Source organism: Corylus avellana, chromosome ca5 (genome assembly GCF_901000735.1).
Source record: "Corylus avellana chromosome ca5, CavTom2PMs-1.0".
In the NCBI taxonomy this organism is placed as follows: Eukaryota; Viridiplantae; Streptophyta; class Magnoliopsida; order Fagales; family Betulaceae; genus Corylus; species Corylus avellana.
Genome location: NC_081545.1, coordinates 18,172,805 through 18,194,736, shown reverse-complemented (window position 1 = coordinate 18,194,736; position 21,932 = coordinate 18,172,805). Strand labels below are relative to the sequence as shown.

The 21,932-nt window shown below is 34.3% G+C and overlaps 1 long non-coding RNA gene across 1 annotated transcript; it reads left to right on the top strand.

Annotated features, from left to right (window-relative positions):
- The first annotated feature begins 16,119 nt into the window (after positions 1-16,119).
- Positions 16,120-17,708, top strand: LOC132180441 (uncharacterized). Its single transcript, XR_009440153.1, has 3 exons — positions 16,120-16,240; positions 17,387-17,458; positions 17,589-17,708. It is a non-coding gene; the product is annotated as an uncharacterized LOC132180441 (long non-coding RNA).
- The last annotated feature ends 4,224 nt before the right edge of the window (positions 17,709-21,932 follow it).

Below are 21,932 nucleotides of genomic sequence, written 5' to 3'. Positions count from 1 at the left end.
GTCACGATGGAGACAACCTGGGAGGTTTGTCGTTCTTACTAAGTTTAGAGGTGCTCAAGGGTATGGGTATTGTCTATTTTGTAACTGTGAATCTTTATATAGTGATTTCTGGGGTTTGGCTGTCCCGGAGTAGTTTTTCCCTTGAGGTACTCTAGGGTTTTCCACTTCGTCAACAAACTATGTGTTGTGGTTGTGTGGATGTTCTTTATTGTTGTGTTGATTTAATCTTAAGCATAACTATTTATTTTCTTTATATAAATCGCTTATGCATATAAGGTTGTTTTAATTCCGTTGTGCATGGTATGTGTTTGATGAATGGCTTAGTTCCATTTTATTGTTTATTTGGCATTTTGGGGTTAGAGCACAATCATCGTTGTTCTTTCAAATGACCCCCACTGTTTTGGGACAATCTACCTCTGTTCCAAGTGCCTCTTTCATTTTCATTGGAAGTTTTTTGCACTTTGGAAGGTTCATTTAAGAGCCATGTTTAAGGGGTTTATTTGTCCATTTTTGTTTAGCATGACTAGAAGGTTTGCTGCTTATCTTATTGCATTCTAGTGCATGTTTTGGGTATTTTTATTTTGTTTACTTTTATGCCTTGTTTTTATGAGTTTTTCTCTTGGTGGGGTTTTAAGTTTTTTGATGTTGTGTGCCTTTCCTTGGGAGTGCTCTCTCCCTTAATCTTGTTGAGCACTTTCTTCAAACACTTATTGTGCTCTTTATGAATCTCTCATTATTACTAACATGTGTTATATTGGTTATTGAAGTTGTCTTATACAATGGTTTGAGTGTTTGTGTGTGTGCTTTGATGCTTATATTCATTCGAAGCATTGTCATATTTATACACATTGTTTTCATAAGTTTTGAGGGATTTCACATGTACTGGGCAAAAACTCTTATGATTATTTTTGGTTTTCCTTGTGCAAATTGACCTCGCAAGTCAACCTCAAGACTTCGTTGTTCATGGCATCACCTCTTTCAATGACAAGCAAAATATGATCAAAGAAGCAAAATTGTGACTAAACATATTCTTATAAATTTGCTTTTGAAATCCTTATAGAAAGAACTAGTGTCATAATCATTGTGGAAAAATGTGAAACACCCACGGGATTTAACTTGTATAAATTCTCTTAGACAATTGAAGAGGAATGTGTGTATGATTTTTTATTAAAGTTGAGGAAAAGGGTTTGACTTTTGCATTAAGAGTTGCCATTTTTCTTATGAGATGTGATTGCTCTATGCATATGTGACTTATGCCCTCTCTTGTGAATTGGTTCACACACTTCACTATGACATGTTTTAGCATGTTCATTTGTATCATTGGCATAAGCATGTTTTTGACAAACCATCATGTTTGTTCATACTTGGACTAAACTAAAGTTTATGTTAGTTTTGATAAGATAGTTTCTCTCATGTTTTAATAAGTGTTTGTTGTGAGTGCTCATGTTGATTAGGTGAGAGTATTTGAGCTTTTTTTAAAAAGAAAAAAGAAAAAAGAAAAAAAAGAATAGGTGAAGAGGATTGTTTCCTGACACTTTGTTTTCTTTTTTGAAATTTGTATTGCTTCACTCAAGCTCTCTCTCCCAAGGGATTTTCTGTTTAGTCTCTGATCTGATGTTTGGTTCTTCTTAAAGATATATGTCTTGTGTGATTCTTGTACATGTTGGTATACACTTTGACTGAAATTGGTGTTCTCATTCATATGATTATCACAAGTATGTTCTTGTGTTGTTTTGAAAGGAGTATCCGTTTTCCTAAAAACCAAGTATGTTATTTTTCAATACATGATTGAGATGTGCTTTTCCTCAATCTTTGTCTCAACAAAATTTGTGTTCTTGTTTCAAAACCTTTTTGTTGATTGTGTGTGCTTGCATATAGGATCTTGGTTATGTTTTCAATCATATTATGCTATCTAGAATCTTAGTGTGCATACTTTTCTGTTTTGGATTTCCCTCTTAAAGGTGATTGTTGGTTAGGTCCCTCACTTTCCTGTGCTAGGTTGAATTGTGATTGTTAATTTGGTTGCTCTTAGGTTGTCTGGTTTGTATTTACTTAGTTATTTGCAGGAATGTCGTCTTTTCCTTCCCCCCCAGACTTCTACCAAAGAGCAAAAGTAGGTATTGGCCATATATCTTTTATGGCTCCTTTTTAAAGTTGAAGTTGCATTTAATAAGAGATTTGTGACTGGCAGTGACTGAGCTATGTTTCCCTCCAAGAAGCTCAATCCAAAAAAGGGTAAAGGTTGTGTTAACCTTAGTCTTTTTGTTCACACACTTGCAATCGTATATGTTTGTGCATCACCTTTGCTTAGGTGAATAAATTTCTTTGTGATTGTAGTATGTTGTGTCTTTGCATGCCGCTTGTTTTATCCTTCTTGTCTATTGTATGCTTGTTATCCCTGTGTTTATGATTGTTGAAATTTGGATAAACTTTTGGTTATTCATTTTCATTTTTTTGGGCTTCATGTGTCGTTTGTTTTTAAATGTTTTGAGCCCCTCGATTCACATGCTCATATGTTTTAGATCTACGATTGGCATTTCAATGTCTTGTCTCGCACATTTGATATTCCTCTTTGGATTTGTTTTTTAGGAGAATGTTGGGTTCACAGTTTATAATTGTGGATCTTCCATACTTTAACATGTTTGGGTCGTTTTGAAAATGGATTTTTCACATGCAACGTGTCTTGATAACATGTTTATTTGTTTCTTGCTTCTCCCATTACATATTCCCATAATATGTGAAATTGATGACAATTGCCCTTTTGATTGTGTGTTGAGTTTTTGCAATTGTTCTTTCACAACTTGTGGTTCTAGGTTTATAGACTTGATGGTTTGTGCTTGAGATTTGCAAATGCCATGTTAGTTGTTCTGCAAATTTATTTAACTCACAAGTGCACGAATCGTTTGCAATATAATGAATTGCAAGTGCGAGGTCGAACTCACAGAGAATTGTATTTTTGAAAGAGCAATTTAAATCTAAACTAATTAAATCCTAACCTAGTTTCAAAAGGGTTTTGAATTTTGGTTTAAAAAATTTAAAGACAAACATAAACTAAATAAACTAAACTAAGAGATAAAATACTAAGGTTTTGAAATTCACACTCACCGAATCATAACAATATACTTCCATAGTTATCAATATTAATTTGAAGTTCTCACAATTAAAATCTTAGATATGTTTTACTATATTTCAAACAATTAATCAAAATCATCCCATGTATTCATTCATTGCACAAATCAAATGAGGAATCTAATATCAATTAAATCATCAGATGGATCCGTAAATCACAAAAGATATCCAATCTTAATTAAAACACCAAATGTATCCGTAGAATAAATCACAAGGGATATCCAATTATTTAGGCAAATAAAATCAACCAATCAATTATGTGAAATTATCTTAAATCATCAAGTGTATCATTGAATCACAAAAGATATCCAATAATCACTACACACATTGAAAAGAAGTAAAACAACTGAAATATTAAACCCAATAAAATCAAATAAATAAAGATTTACAAGAAAGTAATGATGTTCTTCATCGGTGAGGCTTCATCCCCAACCTTAGTTGGGAATTTAGCTCCACATAAAAATAAAACCTAAATCTAAAGAAAACCTAAACTAAAAAGAGAAAAACTGTAGAATTTTGTTCTCTGGAATTCTATATCTGTTCTTAAATGCAAAGAAGTCTATTTATAGGCTTTGGGAAGTCCTAGAAGCCCTATCAAATCGAGATAATTCAGAGGTCTGTTTCCCAGTCAAAATAGAAGTCTGAAATCGGAATAGGATTCGTCAAGATTTGTGTCATTTTATTGTGGGGCGATTTTGGCATAGTAACCATCTGAATTAGGAAAATTATATTTCAAAATGAACTATAGTATTTTGAGTTTGCTTTCCAATGCTACTTGAATCACTTCAACCCGATATTTGAGTGGAAAGTTATGGTCAAAATATTGAGATGTGTGCAGAATCTAAATTTGAATCCAATCCGAAATCTTATCCAATCTGAAATTTAATCAAATCTGATCTTTAATCCGGTTTAACCTTTTTCTTGGATTTGGTTAAACTTAACCACATTATCTAAGTCTTCTCAAAGTATGCTTTCTTTCAAACTTTGCATTTTTTCCTTTAAAGCTGTAGTTTTTCTTCAATGACCTACAAAACACTAAAAACACAAAACTAACACAAAATATTAAATAACGACACAGCTAAATGATTAACTAATGTAAATAAAGGGGTCTAAATATGCAATATTTGACACTTATCAAACACCCTCAAACTTACATTTTGCTAGTCCCTTAGCAAAACAAAGCAAAAAATAAAATGAAAGCAAGAAAAATAAATCCTCTTTTGTGGGAGAGACGATTACATTTAGCATATGCAATAAGCCTTTTAAACCCATAGGCATTCCTAGTAGACGAGTGAAACCTCGTGAGGGCTTAACAGAAATGATACCCACAAACATTGTAGCACTATGTTGTTAACAAGAAAGAAATTCCACATAAATTATGGTTTTTATTTATAAGCAAACTTAAAAAGACAAACACTATCATCACAATGAAAAAGGAAATTCATAATCAAATCACTCATAAATGGACAATTGAGACCTCATATATTCTGAAAAGTGTGAAGTGTAATTTGCATACAATCATGAAGCTTTCAGTTTAAACTCAAGACAAGGTCCATAAAATTTGTAAAAATCTCTATCGAATGAAACAATTAAGGCAAGATATGCAAATTTTTTTTGCTTTTTTTATTTTTATTTATTTGTAATTTTTTTTAATTTTATTTTTTACAGGCTCTTCAATATCTAACTCCCTTAAGCTTTCTAATTGACCAATGTAACAAGTGTTAGGCTAATGACTTGCAAGCCAGGTGGCTTTAGGGCACTAGATGTTGCACATCCCTAAGAGCTTATTAACTTAAGTAAAAAATGGTACGAAGTCAGATTAGCCATATCATAAATCCATACTGAACGTCACACCTTTTGACGCGAACACTCAATGCTTAATGAGGCAAGATGTCCTGTTACTCAACGGAAAAATCAACATGATCTTTCTTTTCTTTTTCCTTCTTTATGTATTTATTTTTTTTATCTTGCAAGCCAATGGTTATTCATCAATAGGTTATCCAATAAATCTCAAAGAGATCAAGCTTAAGCTCAAACATCATACCTCACAGAAAACATGCTAATGTGCTCATAAAAACTTATTTCAAAACAAGTGAATCTCTTTTACCCAAAAATAAGTCAAAGGACTCAGACTCCTAATGACATAATGATGTGTTCAACCCTTTAAGCAAGCTAATGAAATGTAAACCAGAGTCACAGTTTAACTCAAACTTGACAAAAACGTAGCATAATTTTTTTTTTAAAACACAGAATAACAAATAAGAAAAAAAATAAACAATAAGAAAAAATAAACAAATTAGAATAAAAATAAACAGACAAAGTGTTCTTCCATATCCCCAAACATGAATTACACATTGCCCTCAATGTGTAGTATAGAAATACATTATCGGAAGTAAGGAAACATCAAGGTGTGAAAAGGAGGCAGGGCATCCTCCAAACTCAAACACCAAAACACCAGTCAGCAAAAACTAACAGCACGATTTTTTTTTTCCACAAAAACAAAACATCAAGAGATTAATTGCTATTAGAAACAAAAACAAATAAAAAGAAATGCAATATAATGAAAAAGGAAAGAAAGAATTTGTGGAGTGAAGTGTAGAAAATAAACTGGAGGAGAAAACTTTACAGCACTTTCTCCCTATCATGCAGATGTCCAACCAATCCCTTCCACCCCTTCTTCTTCAAAACTTTATACCCTTCTGGAAGGATGTTTCGCCATCTTATGTATAATTGCTTGCTTCGAATGATCTTTTTAGGAAAGTGGTTCCTAGATTTGCATGCTTGTGTGCACAAATCCTTGAGTATCTTCACATAAGATGGCTCTTTGAGACATTCAGGCGATAAAGTATTGGGTTTTTTATGTGTCTTGTTGTGCAAATTTTAATATACTCACAAGTACACGAATTGTTTGCAATATAATGGATTGCAAGTGCGAGGTCAAACCCACAGAGAATTGTACTTTTGAAAGAGCAATTTAAATCTAAACTAATTAAATCTTAACCTATTCCAAAAGGGTTTTGAGTTTTGGTTTTAAAAATTAAAAGATAAACATAAACTAATTAAAATAAATTAAGAGATAAAATACTAAGGTTTGGGAATTCACACTCATCGAATCATAACAACATACTTCCATTTTTATCAATATTAATCTGAAGTTCTCACAATTAAAATCTTAGATATGTTTTACTATGCCTCAAACAATTAATCAAAACCATCTCATGTATCCATTCATTGCACAAATCACAAGAGGAATCCAATATCAATTAAATCATCAAATGTATCTGTAAATCACAAAAGATATTCAATCTTAATTGAAACACAAAATGTATCCGTAGAATAAATCACAAGAGATATCCAATTATTTAGGCAAATAAAATCAAGCAATCAATTATGTGAAATTATCTTAAATCATCAAGTGTATCCTTGAATCGCAAAAGATATCCAAGAATCACTCCACACATTGAAAAGAAGTAAAACAACTGAAATATTAAACCCAATAAAATCAGACAAATAAAGACTTACTTGAAAGTATTGATGTTCTTCATCGGTGAGGCTTCATCCGCAACCTTAGTTGGGAATTTAGCTCCACATAAAAATAAAACCTAAATATAAAGAAAACCTAAATTAAAAAGAGAAAAAAACTGTAGACTTTTGCTCTCTGGAATTCTATATCTTTCCTTGAATGCGAAGAAGTCTATTTATAGGCTTAGGGAAGTCCCAGAAGCCCTATTAGACCGAGATAATTCGGAGGTCTGTCTCTCAGTCAAAATAGAAGTTTGAAATCAGAATAGAATTCATCCAAATTTGTGTCCTTTTATTACGGGGAGATTTTGGCATAGTAACCATCCGAATTAGGAAAATTATATTTCACAATGAACTATAGTATTTTGAGTTAACTTTCCATTGCCATGTGAATCACTTCAACCCGATATTTGAGCGGAAAGTTATGGTCAAAATACTGAGATGTGTGCAGAATTTGAATTTGAATCCAATCTGAAATCTTATCAAATCTGAAATTTAATCAAATTTGATCTTTAATCCGATTTAACCTTTTTCTTGGATTTGGTTAAACTTGACCACATCATCTAGGTCTTCTCAAAGTATGCTTTCTTTCAAACTTTGCATTTTTTCTTTTAAAGTTGTAGTTTTTCTTCAATGACCTACAAAACACTAAAAACACAAAACTAACACAAAATATTAAATAACGACACAGCTAAAGGATTAACTAATTTAAATAAAGGGGTCCAAATATGCGATATTTGGCACTTATCATGCACCCCCAAACTTACATTTTGCTAGTCCCTTAGCAAAACAAAACGAAAAATAAAATGAAAGCAAGAAACATAAATCCTCTTTCGTGGGAAAGACGATTGTATTTAGTATATGGAATAAGCCTTTTAAACCCTTAGGCATCCCTAGTGGACGAGTGAAGTCTTGAGAGGGCTTAACAGGAATGATACCCACAAACATTGTAGCACTATGTTGTTAACAAGAAAGAAATTTCACATAAACCATGGTTCTTATTTATGAGCAAACTTAAAAAGACAAACACCATCATCATAGTCAAAAAGGAAATCCATAATCAAATCACTCATAACTGGACAATTGAGACCTCATATGTTCTGAAAAGTGTAAAGTGTAATTAGCATATAATCATGAAGCTTTCAGTTTAAACTCAAGACAAGGTCCATGAAATTTGTAAAAATCTCTATCAAATGAAACAACTAAGGCAAGATATGCAATTTTTTTTTTCTTTTGTTTTTTGTTTTTTGTTTTTTTTCAGGCTCTGCAATGTCTAACTTCCTTAAGCTTTCTAATTGACATATGTAACAAGCGTTAGGCCGATGACTCGCAAGCCAGGTGGCTTTAGGGCACTAGATGTAGAACATCCATAAGCGCTTATTAACTTAAGTAAAAAAAGCTACGAAGTCCAATTAGCCATATCATAAATCAACATTGAACTTCACACCTTTTGACACGAACACTCAATGTTTAATGTGACAAAAGGTTTGGCTACTCAGCGGAAAACTCAACATGATCTTTTTTTTCTTTTTCCTTCTCTTATTTATTTACTTTTTATCTTGTAAGCCAATGGTTATTCATCAATAGGTCATCCAACAAATCTCAAAGAGAACAAGCTTAAGCTCAAACATCATACCTCACTGAAAACATGCTAATGTGCTCATAAAAATTTATCTCAAAACAAGTGAAATCTCTTTTACCCAAAAAGAACTCAAAGGACTCAGATTCCTAATGACATAATGATGTGTTCAACCCTTTAAGCAAGCTAATGAAATGTAAACCACAGTCACAGTTTAACTTAAACTTGACAAAAACATAACATTTTTTTTTTTTTTAACACAAAATGACAAATAAAAATAAACAAATCAGAACTAAAATAAACAATAAGAAAAAATAAACAAATTAGAATAAAAATAAACAGACAAAGTGTTCTTTCATATCTCCAAACTTGAATTACACATTTCCCTCAATGTGTAGTATAGAAATACATTACTGGAAATAAGGAAACATCATGGTGTGAAAAGGGGTAGGGCATCCTCCAAACTTAAACACCAAAACACCTGTCAACAAAAGCTAACAGCACTATTTTTTTTTTCCCCGTGGAAACAAAACATCAAGAGATTAATTGCTGTTAGAATTTAATCCAATCTGATCTTTAATCCGATTTAACCATTTTCTTGGATTTGGCTAAGCTTAACCACATCGTCTAGGTCTTCTCAAAGTATGCTTTCTTCCAAACTTTGTATTTTTTCCTTTAAAGCTATAGTTTTTCTTTAATGACCTACAGAATACTAAAAACACAAAACTAACACAAAATATTAAGTAACGACATAGCTAAAAGATTAACTAATGTAAATAAAGGGGTTTGAATATGCAATATTTGGCACTTATCACTAATTGTGCTAATTTTTGTTTTCATGCATCTCAACCTTGTTTGAATGACATGAATTGGGCATTTGAATAAATCATGGTTCTTTGAACTTGTGTGCATCTTTCATGTGCATAATTGAATCTACCATGCCCTCTTGTTTGTGTTGTATGCTCATAATGTCTGTAACCTCCAAGTTTATACCTTCCAAGGATACAAGTTACGACATTTGAGGTTCTTTCTTTGTCTTTTATGACAAAATGTGGAGAATGGGGTTTGTTGGAACACTTGTTAGGAAAAAGTTGCTCTTGTTAAGGGGGAGTTAACATTAGAGCTGGGTTCCCTTTATGAATCTTACATATCTTCAGTTGTCTTTGACATATTCTATGAGATATTTTGGCTTGATATGCCTTTATGACACATGTTTAGTTATATGTGATTCCTTGTTTAATTTCTTTCACATGTTTGTGTCTGATTGTTGTATTTTGGGGAGAATGTGTTTCATTCATCTACCCCTTTGACCATTCATACAAAAAGGGAGAGAGAGTATTTTGTGTGAAGGGGGAACTTGCGCTTTTTGTTAACATGTTTGGTGCTTTGATCTTTGTATCTCACCAACAAGGTTTTGTTTGGTTCTTTGATCTTTCTATCTGAACTTGCTTGTTGTTGACTTGTTTGGTGCTTTGACCTTTGTATCTCACAAACAAGGTTTTGTTTGGTATTTTAATCTCTATATCTTGCTTTTTCTTGACGTGTTTGGTGCTTTGATTTTTGTATCTCATAAACAAGGTTTGTTTGGTACTTTGATCTCTGTATCTTACAAACAAGGTTTTGTGTTCCCCTCTTTTATTGACTTGTTGCCTTGTGTTCTACAGTTTTTCTCTTATTGGCGTGTTGCCTTGTGTTCTGCAATTCTTTTCTTATTGGCATGTTGTCTTGTGTTCCGCAGTTCTTCTCTTATTGGTGTGGTGCCTTGTGTTATGCAGTTCTTCTCTTATTGGCATGTTGCCTTGTTCGTTCTTTTCCTGTTTTTGTGATTTAAATAAAACATGGGTTATATGTTTTTCTTGATACAAACTCATGTGAGTGGTCATTCAATGATAGTGTTGGAAGCGTCTCCCACTTTGTTTTTAATGCTATGCTTGTAATGAGTTTGTTATTATTTTCAGAGAACAGGTACATTAACATATTCCATCAACCAAAGTCTAGTAGTGGTTTGTTGGGCTGGGGTTGGGGTTGTAAATTGTAATTTACTTGTAATTATTGTTATCTCAGATGTTTTTTCATTTTGTCATTGAATGGCCAAAGGGAGAGATTGTTAGGTCATATTTGGCCTTATTCAATGAGCAAAAAATGTGTTTGTAATTTTTCATTTCTACCCTTGTGTTAAGGTGAAGATTGGAGGTGTTTTGGGTTTCGTCATTAAATGGCCAAAGGGAGAGATTGCTAGGTTTAGTTTGGCCTTATTTAATGATCAAAACATTTGTTTGTATTTTTCCATTCTTCCCTAGGTATCGGGGTGAAGATTGGATGTTTGTTAGAGTTTTTTGCCTTTCCCATTAGATAGAGCATCAAACAAGCTCGTGACAGCACTAAAGGAGTGCTCTCTGGTTTCCCGTCAAGAACCTCGTCAGGATGGGACATGTAACGGAAAGTTTCTGTTTTCTCATCAGAAGTCACGTCAAAATGGGACATTTAATGAGAGGATACTGGTTCCTCGTCAAGAACCTCGTCAAAACGGGACAAGTGACAAGAGCATTTCTCATAGGAAGCTCGTCAGAATGGGACAAGTGTCGAGAGCAAAACTGAAACCTCTATTTTCTCATCAGGAACCCCTTTAGGACAGGACATGTAACAGGACCAAAGTTAGACTCCCTGGTTTCCCGTTAGCTGATGCGTTATGACAGGCTCGTGATGGGTATTTAGATCTACTTTTTTACTCCTTGCATCCTAACGAGGATTAACCCCCATTATGACGAGAACGGCTCAAAATATCAAATTTTGGCCTTCCCATCCTAATGGAAGAAAATCCCAATTAAGACAGAAATAAGTAAAGCTGCAAATCCATAAATACCTATCTTATTTCTGCACAACTTTTTAAACCTCTTCATTTCCATTTATGCTCCTCTACGCTTTGAGGTTCCCGGTGAAGAAATGGTTGCTTCTATCACTCAAGGAAGTAATACCCTTCACCATTTTGTGTACCAAGTAAGGCTGCCTAAAAAGCTTCATGCTTTCTCACCTACTTGGGATTTTGGTTTTTGCTATTTTCAAGCCACACCATACACATTACTCAACTACAAAGAAGTCTACCGAATGATCCGTAAGGAGATGCGCTGCATAAAGGTAGTCATGATGGAGAAAAGCTGGGATGCTTGTTGCTCTTACAAGGCTAGAGGTCCTATAGGAAGAGAGTATTGTCTAGTCTATAACTGTGAAACTTCATATAGTGATTTCTTGGGTTTGGCTGCTCCAGAGCAGTTTTTCCCTTGAGGTGCTCAAAGGGTTTTTCACTTTGTTAACAAAATCTTGTATTGTGGTTGTATGAATGTTCTTTATTTGTGTGTTGGTTTGTTTTTAAGCATAGCGTTTTATTTTCCTTATATAAATCGCTTATGCATTTGATTTGGGGGTAGAACACGATCGTCGTTGTTCTTTCATATTCAATCTAATATATGAGATAGGTGCTCTCAAGGATATTATTATAATCTTTCATGACAAAAATCGTAACCACATGCTATATTTTGCTAGACATTTGGCTCCATCAAAGACGTTAATTATTGTATCCCCTTCAAATGCAACGGGAATTGTTGCGGTTTAAGGTGCGTATTGATATTATTCTGACTTCCTTAATTTCTTCTGGTTGAATATATATTTGTTGCATTTTCGCTATACAATTTATACCTTGGTTATTGTAGGAGATTGAAAAAATTATGCTGCTTCCATACTTGCGTGAGAAGAATTTGAAAGGCCAAATCCCTAAGGATATATTTATAGAGACACATAGAAAATTACAAAGAGATGGTGAAATGTGGATGGACACATTAAACTATTGCATGCTTATGGCAACATTGATTGCCACTGTAGTTTTTGCTACCGCCTTCACTATACTAGGTGGAAACCAACAAGAAAATGACACTCCTATCTTTTTGGAAAGTAACTGGTTTATAGTATTCTTTATATCAGATGCATTCACATTGTTATCCTCTTCAAGTTCGATATTAATTTTCTTGTCAATTCTTACATCTCATTACAAAGAAGAAGATTTTCTAAAATCGTTACCTTAAAGGTTGGTGTTTAGTGAAGAAATTCAAAATGAAATAGAAAATGAAATAAATTGTAGAATAATAATAATAAAAAGTCACAAAAGATTTTACGTGATAAAGCCTAAAAGGCTACATTATGCTCTTATTATTTTATTGATATTACAATACAAATGCTCATATTTATAGGAGAATTGAAGTAGATAAGTATGGTAATCAAATCTGATTAATTTGATTACCATGAAACCTAATTACAATCACTCTTATACAAGATAAATAACATACAGTATTAATTTAATATATTTCCTTTCAATGTAGGAAATATATTATCTAACATTTGGACTCACTGCGCTCTTCATCTCCATAGTAGGCATGTTAGCCGCATTTAGTGCAACTTGCATTTTGGTCTATAAGAACAAAATGTTGAGGATTCTGATTATTATAATTACTTTGACTGCTTTCCCAATTATTTTGTTTGTTCTACTACATTATGATCTTTGGTTTGGTATAATCCACTCAACATACTGGTCTAGATTTCTTTTTCAGCTACGTAAACATGGGCTTTTCTAGAAAAGAGAAGACGTCAACCACAACAATTGATTAGTAGATCGAAAAGGAAGGCCAAGGAAGGGGTTTAGCAAACGTCAAGACTAATCAATTTAATCTTCATTAGAATTATTCTTATTTGTGTGAGAAATATAATTTCATGCTACATTTTTTATTTTAAAGCCATGATTGGGTTTTGATTGAAGTCAAGCTACAATTTAATAAGGAATTACATTTGTCGAATAATGTACTATACCTCTCATTTGACCTTCCTTTCAAACATATGTAACCTTTTATTTGGATAAAAGATTATTGTTTTTATTTATGATATTGTATTTACTGAGCAAGATGTTTCAACTTGAATTTTAAATGACCTTTGTGAAAAAGTTTTAAAATTGATATAATCATGCATGTATATCTATGTTTTTTGTTTGAGAACTTTTTACAATAGAAGGTATTTATCTTTAACAAGAAGGTATTTATTGAAAATTGCGTTTTTTGTTTAACAAGAAATACATTTTCAATAGAACGCATTTTTGTTTAAGTATTGGAAAAAAACTCTTTAACAAGAATGTATTTATCTTTAAAGAGTTTTTTGTTTGAGAAATTTTTATATAGTTGGCCTCATTTCAACTCACAGTTGGCTTCCATTTATGGCCCATAATTGACCTTATTTTTGCCCCACAATTGCGGTTGTTTATGCCATTTATTGGCCAGCTTCAATCACCGCCATTGGCCACCACTAATTCCATTGGGTTTCGATCATAATATTCAACTTCGATCCATCTACACTCTAGATGAAGTTGGACCAATTTTAACAATGGGGCACATTACTGTTTGCTACCAGACAACCTGAAGGCCGTTCCCCCCATCAATTTGTAGGAAGGTGTTAAGGATAAAATCTCATGCTCCTGTTACTAATTCATCTGTTGCTCTTGCCAACAGTTTCTCAGCTTTTAGCCCCAGATCACCAGCTACCTACTCCGGTGCTCTCGTTTTGGATTATGACCCTTTTGTCATTTCTTCTCAAAAATCCACTATTCCTTTCATTAAATACGATAAAACATCAGCTTATGTCATTCTTCCTCATTCTGAGCATTTATTTCATATTGAGATAAATCATTCTCACATCAAATCTCCTACTCAAATTGCTGCTTCCTACTTTCCTTCCCAGTTTCATTGGATCCCCGAGCATCCTTTGAAAACTCTTTCATACTACACTAATACCTTGCTCCAGACAAAGTCTGTTCATTTCACTCCCATCTACAATAAAACTGAACTCAAAAAACTACTTTATCACATTGTCTATTTTAATAGAATCATTCCTGAAAAAGAATGGGGGGAACATCCCTCTAACCCAAGAAAATTGGAAGATTTCCCAATCCCGTTTTGCTATTATGATTACATTGATGCCTGGTCCAAATTTATGCTTTATCAAAACCCCAAGTTTGACCACTCTTGGTTCATAAACTTTGATAAAGAATTTGGAGGAGGCATCCTCCCTCTCTGGTTCTCCAGATGATGGATGAAGTTTGGTCTTATTCCTGATATCCTCCCACTAAAACTCGTTGAGACTTTCAAATCATTCAAGAATCTTTACAATACTGATGAACATGGGGCCAAATTTCCCCGCATTCTACACTTTGTCAAAAAGTTCAAAATTCTTTGGATCATAAAATGGCAATATGTCATTCTTGATGACAAGCTAGATTGACATTGGTATGTAAAATGGTGGGATAATTACCCACGGGTTGATAATATCGTTGAGAATGTCAAAAATCTAGCCCATTTGCCAAAGATTCAAGTCCCTCCAATTCCCAATCAATTAACCATTGGCAATCCTGCCAAGCTGATAACTCCTAGTACTTTCCTTTCCCCTCCTAAAGAGGCCACTACCCCCGCAACTTCTTCCCACTACAAAAAAAACAAGGTTTAGTAACGCTTGGAATATAGGCGTTTTAATAAAACATCCCCTTATAGGGACGTTTTATTGTGTAAACGACACAAAATAAAATTAGCAACGCCTGCGCAAAAAAAGTCCCCTTAATTCGGGACATTCCAATAGGATATGCCCCAATTTAGTTAATTAAGTGTGCTTGGCTGGCAAGCGCCCTTAATTCAAGACGCTTGCTATCTAGGCGCCCTTAGTTAGGAGCGCCTGCCAGCTAGGCGCCCCTAATTAAGTGCACCAGGCTGGCAAGCGCTCCTAATTAAAGGCACCTGGCTGGCAAGCGCCCTTAATTCGGAACGCCTACTATCCAGTTGCCCTTAATTAGGGGCGACTGTTAGTTAGGCGCCCTTAATTAAGTGCGCCTGGCTGGCAAGCGCTCCTAATTAAGGGGGCTTGGCTGGCAAGTGCCCTTAATTCGGGACGCCTGCTATCCACGTGCCCTTAATTAGGGGCACCTGCCAACTAGGCGCACTTAATTAAATGCGCCTAGCTGGCAGGCACCCCTAATTAAGGGCGCCTGGCTAGCAAGCGCCCTTAATTAAGTGCGCTTGGCTGGCAAGTGCCCATAATTAAGGGCGTCTGGCTTGCAATCGCCCTTAATTAAGTGCGCTTGGCTAGCAAGCGCCCTTAATTAAGTGAGTTTGGCTGGCAAACGCCCCTAATTAAGGGTACCTGGCTTGCAAGCGCTCTTACTTCGGGACGCCTGCTATCCAAGCACCCTTAATTAGGGGCGCTTGCCATTTAGGTGCCCTTAATTAGGGGCGCCTACCAGCTAGGCGCCCTTAATTAAGTGCACATGGCTGGCAGGCGCCCCTAATTAAGGACGCTTGCCATCTAGGCGTCCTTAATTAGGGGCGCCTGCCAGCTAGGCGCCCTTAATTAAGGGTGCCTACAAGAATTAAATTATTATTGTGGCCTATCCCGATAATTTCTGAATTAGTATTATTTTTGTTTTTATATCACATAGTTTAATTTTTAATCTAGACAACCACATTAACTGATTTTGCATTTATATATTTTTTAGTTTAAGTCTCTTTTAAATGTTTTTTAATTTTTAGTATTTACTTTTTATTTTTATAAATAAATTTATAAGTGTTTTTTAATTTTAATATATTTATATTTTTTGTTTTTGCGAGCGGGAACTTAATTTTCTTTTTGATTCCTCAGCTCCCGCTCTAAGACTTAATTTCTCCCTCAATATATATTTTCCCTAACCTCTCCCCGCGTGGCCCGCCTGTCCCCCCTCTCTGCATCAGGATATATATATATTAGATCCCTAGCCTCTCCCCTCTCCCTCAATATATATTGATCCATATCTCTCTCTACGGCGCTAGTCGCCCCTCTCTCAATCTCGATTTTCCTATCTCTCTCTTCGGCGCCCAGTGACCCACACGTTTGGCCAACCCACCGGCCATCTTCTCCAGTCGAAACCGGCCTGCCTCTCTCTATGTTCCTGTACTAGTGAGTCTCTCTCTGTCTCTGTCTCTGTTTTTCTTTGTATCTGCTGTCTCTTTAAGTTGTCGATTTGGGATTCTAATAGTCAGATTTTTTATGTATTATGATTTTTATGAGAATTAGGAATTTTAAATTCAACAAAGTTTTCTCTACTTTTAGGGTGTAGTTGGTTTGTTGAATGCAACAATCACAATTTTGAAGAATCTCCGTGGTTGTCCTGGAGTGTTCTTTCAAATTTAATTCAGTTTTGATTTCACTGTGCAGTTCGTTCATATTAACATTTAGTATTGAATTATTATTGCAGAATTAAGTGGATCGGAATACCTCTTTTCTTTTTTTTTTTTTTAAAAAAAATTTATTGTTTTTCCTTATCCTTTATTATCATGTTCCTTTGTTTTTCCTCTTTATTGGTAGTGCCAGAATAGTCCACTTTACTATCCAAAATTACTCGTCGAGATTGGTGCCATTTTTTTGAATTTTAATTGCCTTATGTAAGTTCTTTGGAAAAGTTGTATATATACCATTGTGGAAGAAACATGATGATCTTCTGGAGTCCGGAATATACCTTAATTAGGGTAGCGCTTGCCAGCCAGGCATCGTTAATTAAGGGCGCCTAGCTGGCAGGCACCCCTAATTAATGGCGCTTGCTATCCAGGCGCACTTAATTAAGGGCGCCTGGATAGCAGACGCATCAAAATTATTTTTAGTTATATAGGAGAATTAGCTGCTCAAACATTAAGTTATATAAAAATAACTTAAACACAATAAATGATAAAAGAGAAAGGAAGAACAACATAAAATTTGAAATTCTAATGTTGGCTTATATTTTATCCTTTATCTTTTATCCTTTAATGTTGGCTTATATAACTTAAACACAATAAAAATTATTTTATTGCTGTATAAATGATAAAAGATAAAGGAAGAACAACATAAAATTTGAAATTCTAATGTTGGCTTATCTTTCATCCTTTATCTTTTATCCTTTAATGTTGGCTTATATAATTTAAACACAATAAAAATTATTTTATGCTGTTCTTCTTTTATCTTTTATCCTTTTATAGGGGAACTAGCTGCTCAAACACAATTCATTACTGTTGACTTAAGAACATATATATGATTGCATAATATACATTTGCATCTATTTATATATAGGTGAGAATGAATTAACAAATGAAGATGAGGATGCAGCTGATGCAGAAGGCGACCATTGTGGATCATCACAAAGTATGTGTAGATCTTCATATCTTAGTCAATTGTAATATAATCTAATTATATATAGGTTTGAACTTTCAAAATAGTTAGATATAAGTTTGTAATTTAATATATATATTTTTTTTGGTTTTATCATTTGCAGGTAATCGTTAAGTGACGTACGTATACTTGACCTGTTAGGTTGAGTACGTATTTGACACCAAATGCTAAGCGAACTCGTTGATATATTTTATTTCATATGTAATAAACAATTTTTGTGAACTCTTTTAAGAGGTGGTACACTTTGTGTTTATGATATCGTTTTGGATATTTTATTTCATATGTATGGTATAATTTTTGTTAACTCTTTAAGATGTGGTACGTACACTTTGTGTTTATGATATCATCATTTTGGATTTAATTGTCTTATGAGATATGAGATTGTATATATGGATTAGATATGTATTGTGAGATATATATGTATAAGATTGTATGAGATTGATGAATGGAGAAAATATTTATGGATTAATCCAATATTTATGGAGAAAATACGCAATACAATATTGTATTGCATATTGTATATCAGAAGAAAATAAAAAATATATATGGATTGCATGGGAAAAATATTTTCTCTAAATATTAATTATTGGAGGCGCTTCGCAGCGTAGAAGTGCTTCCATATAGAAATAGGGGCCCTTTACACGCAAGCGCCCCCATTTATGAAAGGGGACGCTTGCCCACCTGAGCGCCCCCTTTTTAGAATGAGGGCGCTTCCTAGGTAAGCGCCCCCTTTTTTAGGCAAGTGCCCCCCATTTATGAAAGGGGGCGCTTGCCCACCTGAGCGCCCCCTTTTTAGAATGAGGGTGCTTCTTAGGTAAGCGCCCCCTTTTTTAGGCAAGCACCCCCATTTATGAAAGGGGGCGCTTGCTCACCTGAGCGCCCCCTTTTTAGAATGAGGGTGCTTCCTAGGTAAGCGCCCCCTTTTTTAGGCAAGCGCCCCCATTTATGAAAGGGGGCGCTTGCCCACCTGAGCGCCCCCTTTTTAGAATGAGGGTGATTCCTAGGTAAGCGCCCCCATTTATGAAAGGGGACGCTTGCCCACCTGAGCGCCCCCTTTTTAGAATGAGGGCGCTTCCTAGGTAAGCGCCCCCTTTTTTAGGCAAGCGCCCCCATTTAAAAAGGGGTCGCTTCCTAGGTAAGCAACCCTTTTAAAAAAATGGGGTGCTTGCCTAGGAAGCGCCCTTATTTTAAAAAGGGGGCACTTGCCTAGGAAGCACCCTTATTCTAAAAATGGGGCGCTTGATTAGGAAGCGCCCCCTTTTTTAAATGGCGGCGCTTGCTTAGGAAGTGCCCCCATTTAAAAACGGGGGTGCTTGCCTAGGAAGTGGCCCCATTTAAAAAAGGGGGCGCTTGCCTAGGAAGCGCCTCCATTTTAAAAAAGGGGGCGTTTTTCACAACTAAGTGCCCCCTTTTAAAAAGGGGGGCGCTTTGTTCCAAACGTCCCCTTTTCGAGGTGTTTTTTCGTAAAAAAACGTCTCAATCTTAAATTCTAGTCGCCATAAAAACCGACATGTCCCAAGTGCCCCTAATCAAGCGTTGCGAAATCAATAGGGACGTTTTTTTAGCCAAAAATGCCCCAAATAACCATGTCACTAAACCTTGTTTTTTTTGTGGTGACGTTATGTGGGTCTAACAATACCACATGGTATTACTAGTTGGCCCTAATACCATTTGTAACGATCGAGTAAAGGCGTTAGTCACATTCGCATTATCACTCCAAAATGATTAATCAATTTGGACAAGGAGGAGATGATTGCTGAGTTTTAATGAGTGCTAGTGTTGACACGCATTTTTGTTTATTTCTTTTTTTTTCTCTAAATGTTTTATTTTTCACAAACAAATTTTAGTTTTATTAATGTTAACTTGAAAACTCAAATACATATTGTATAAAACAAACTAGCAAAGCATCCGTGGTTCATATTATTAAAAAACAAACATCATTTGAAACAAGAGAAAATTGAGAACTTCTATGTAACAAGTCGGGGTCTTGCACATTGCTCTAAAAAGCCTCCAGTTGAATCTGTAACATAGAATGCGATAAGTATGAAATGCAGCTCAATAAATAAAGTAGATAGAAAAAAGCATAGAAATACATGCTTCTAATTAAGTAAATAGAAGGTCAGTTACAGGAAAATTGTGTTCAAATTACAAAATAATAATAATAATAATAATAAATAAGTAAAAGCTTACCATACTTATGGTAACACTTTCATTATTAAAATTTTTAGAAGGCTATTCACTAAAATGAGAACTCTATTTCGTCAATTCAAATGAAATCACTCGATTGGGTTTTTTGTTTGGCTATCTATACATATTTGTCAAAATTCACTAAAATTTGACAACCCTTTAACCGTATATATATATATATATATATTGACAATTATTGGCTATGATAGTGATAAATAGATGTTTGGCAGTGCTTTAACGCGTGGTACACTTTGAGGTTCATGTGAAAGAAATAACGTTCAATGTTTTGTGAATATATATTCATAATAAACCTTTTCTTGCAGTCTTAAAAATTAATAATATTACAATTTAAAAACATTCTTTCTGACATTTAAGAAAATTGATAAGCATTTACTCGACGTGAATATTTTTTTCATGCAATATTATATGTGCATTCTTTCAATGACGAGAGAGATAGGAAAAGAACTCTTTACCAAATCTCAAACCCTGAGCTCATGGGTTGTGTGGGCGGTTCTTATAATCGTGGTTCTTGACATGCGTTTCATAACATTGTTCGAAACAAAGTCCAAGTAGCGGAAACTTAGTTCCTTTGATATTTATCAGGCAACTCTTTGCGCAAGTTTCAATGCCCAAACCCACAACTTCCTCTTTAGAATGAAGTATGAGACAATCTATAAAGCCATGATATAGACACTGACCATAACAATGTGCTACTACGATTCCTTTCTTCTTACAATGTTCATATCATCTTATAAGGCAAGTAACCATTGTTGCCTCTTGCTCCTCATGCTGCTTCGAATCCTGATCCCCAGGCTTTAGCTCTAGCTCCTGATGGACTCCTTCAGATATTTATCAAGGTTAGAGAAATTAGAAAGCATAATAGGAACCGAAGGCGCAAAAGAGGTCGATGCTAGATTATTAGCTTGTATTTTAACTACAATAAGGATGTGCAATGTACACTATCATAACCGCCATAAGTTTTCTAAGACATTTCCTAGCCTTCTCTTTTTTCCAATATTAGATGACATGACGACTTAAAAAAGCCTTTAAACCCTTATATGCAATTGATTAATGATTAGACACACTTGGGATTGATTTGTTCTTGCATTAATTTTATTCAAACAAATGTTGTTTAATAGTTGGGACTTTTGGAAGTATGAACGTTTCCCAGTTGAATGGCTTTTAGTTGAAGTAACACCTTTTAGCTAGGATCATACTTTCAAAACTATTATGAAACCTTGTGATCATAGCCAAAAGGTAACTAAAAGTCATTCAACTGGAAAAATGTCACACTTCAAAAAGTTCCAAATATTAAACAACACTTATTTAAATAAAATTAATGCAAGAACAAGTTAATTACAAGGTTTCATAATAGTTATTTTTTTAGGGAAACTTCACTTAATTAACTCTCTTAAATTTTCATTACTTTTGTAATCATCTTTCTAAAGTTCAAAAACTCTCAAGCTAGTATATTAAACTTAAAAAAATTTGTAATGCCATACCTCCGTTAAGATTTTTTGTTAAATCAGACTGTAAATAGGTGAAATAACCCTTATACCTATATAAAATTTATAAAATTACAAAAGGGGTAACTTCACTTTAGACTCCTGAATTACCACGCGATTTAACAAGCCCCCTTCAAACTTCAAAACCTCTTAATTTGAACTCCTGAACTTTCAATTGCGGTAAATTTGAATTCCTCTGTTATATTTTAAACGTTACAAGTGAGACAATAGCATTTATACCCCTGACTTTTTTATAAAATTACAAATTTACCTTAATTCCAAATTAAAATAAATAAATAAAAACGAAAATCAAAGATATTTTGGTCTTTTTAAGTATTGGCGTTAGATGTTAACGGCTAAATCTAATGGAAACGTTCAAATTGACTGCAATTGAAAGTTCAGATATTCAAACTGAGAGATTTTGAAGTTTGAGGTGCCTTGTCAATTCGTGTGGTAATTCAGGAGTTTAAAATAAGTTACCCCATTACAAAATTAACTTAATCTAAAAAAAAAAAAAAAAAAAAAAAGCACCATGAGTCTAGTGACCAGTGACCCACGCCATTGTCTAGTGGTGACCCACAAGATTGGTCTATGGGTCACCAAATCCACCGGACCATTCCTGCCTTTTTTTTTTCAGTTATTTTTGGAATTTAAAGGTTGCTATTATGATTTAACAAAAAAATCTTAACAGAAGGGTAACATTACAAATTTGATACTAAATTGAGAATTTTCGAACTTTAGGGGGTGATTGTAAA